The sequence below is a fragment of the Kryptolebias marmoratus genome, linkage group LG5, assembly GCF_001649575.2.
Source record: "Kryptolebias marmoratus isolate JLee-2015 linkage group LG5, ASM164957v2, whole genome shotgun sequence".
Classification (NCBI taxonomy): domain Eukaryota; kingdom Metazoa; phylum Chordata; class Actinopteri; order Cyprinodontiformes; family Rivulidae; genus Kryptolebias; species Kryptolebias marmoratus.
The window spans coordinates 12,365,327-12,367,373 of record NC_051434.1 but is presented as its reverse complement, the minus strand read 5'-3'; positions in this window follow the sequence as shown (position 1 = coordinate 12,367,373).

Below are 2,047 nucleotides of genomic sequence, written 5' to 3'. Positions count from 1 at the left end.
TGGATGGTTTGAGAGCGGTGGGAAGGAAGTCCTATTTGTCAAGTGAGAAAAAACAATATTAAACGTTGGGGGAGACTCCACATCAGACAAATAAACCCCCCCAACAAACCACTGACTGGAAGGAGGGAGAGGGATTTGCACGTGAGTTCAATCTGCAAACACTTTAAAAGCTTGGAGCTTCACATTTTTCCTGTTTAAACTGTGAAAAACTGTTCATGTTATACTTTACTGAATACTTTTACTAGATCTATGCATTCATATTGCAATGTTTTTTACTTATTTTGATTGCTGAGTTTATATTAATTTTATTGTTTTTTTTTAAAACAGCCTATTTACATCAGGTATTCACAATGAAAATTTGTTTTTTAGTTTAACTTACATTTAACTTGTGTCAGTTAAAGTCCTTTATTCCTTCTTAGAATAAAAAATAAAACAGCAACAACAGATATATATATATATATATATATATATTTCTGTCACTTATGTTGATTTTGCTTCAAGAAAAGGAGTTGTGACAGAAAAAAAAGGAATAAAATCTTGTGCAATCCATCAAGCAGTGCTTGGAAGAACACAATCAGCTCACAAATGTTTCCACTCTATTTACAGACAGCAAATCAAGACGGACTCGTAAGAATAATTTCATCTGCTGTTACTGCTGAAAAGATTAACCCACTTTATTCCTCGCGTTAATTGACTTGAGAGCTTATATAAACACTTTCTGCTGTAATTGCTTACAGATCATGTCAGTGTGAAATTGGATTGGCATTCTCTCGTTCCCTTCTCCTCTCCTTTGTTTAGTGACTCTTCGCTCCTGTCGCCGTATGACTGGATGTCTGACTGAGGCAGTTAATGTGTTCAAGAGCCAGCTGTCCCTCAAATAACACACTCAATAATTCATACTGCACACGCCACAGATCTGAGTGTGTTTATCTGCGGAGATGCAGGTCACTTCGGCTCCTTCTCTATGAACCCAGCAAGACACGTCACAACTTAAGTGCTGACGAACCCTGCTTTGGAAATTTTCAGGAATTAAAAATAAAGCATGTGTGTCAGAGATAGACAGTGGTAGGGAATGTGTGTGTGTGTTGCAGTAGAGGGGGAGTGTGGCCATGTATTTGATACATTGTGTGGACAATTTTCCTAACATATACTACCTTGTGAGGATCAACTGCTCACAATGATGTTTTTGGGTTAGGGGTTAGGTTTAGGACTAAGGTGTGAATTGAGTTTAGGTTTGGTTTAGGGTTAGGTGTGTACTGGTAATGGTTAGGGTTGGGGTAAGGGTCAGGGTTAGGCTGTAGTTAGGGTGTAGAAATGAATGGAAGTCAATGGAAAGTCCCTGCAAAGATAGAGAGACATAACGTGTGTGTGTGTGTATGTGTGTGTGTGTGTGTGTGTGTGTGCGTGAGTCTGTCCTCTTTGCTAATGGAAATCAGATCTCTCATGTGTTGAGCCAGCAGAAGCAGAGCGGGAGATCCATCATGTCAGGACGGGGTTGAAATCGCAGGCCAGCCTTTTCCGAGACGCTCTAAGTAATTTCCCCCCCCATCCTCCTCAACAATGCTTAGATTCAGCTAAAACATGGAAAGTTTTAATTAGGAGAATTGAAGTGCATTTAAGGATAAGGTATGAAACAAACAGAGCAAGAAAATCAGGAGGCAGGGGCAGCGGATTGATGTGTTTGAGTCTGGAAGTTTGGAAATAAAAGCCCGTAACTTGAAGTAGCTTCAGACTCTGCAGGACAATAATTCAAACTGACTGAGGCAGCAGTGTAGAACTGCTTTTAAGTCTGGTTTCTTTAACAAGAGTGATTTCCAAGAAGCGGATCAAGGAAAAAAAAAAGAATTCAAATTTAGCATACACTTATGGTGACTATGTTCATTTGAGTTTGCTCCTTTATTGTGTGAATGCTTTTAAGCATTCACACCATTGTTTTCCTGTTTCTCTTTATTATCTATTATCTATTATTCTTTCCCTATTCCGTACGTTTTTTGGCACCTATCTCCTTCCGCAATTTTTCAGCTACTTCAACCGTTCATATATCAAA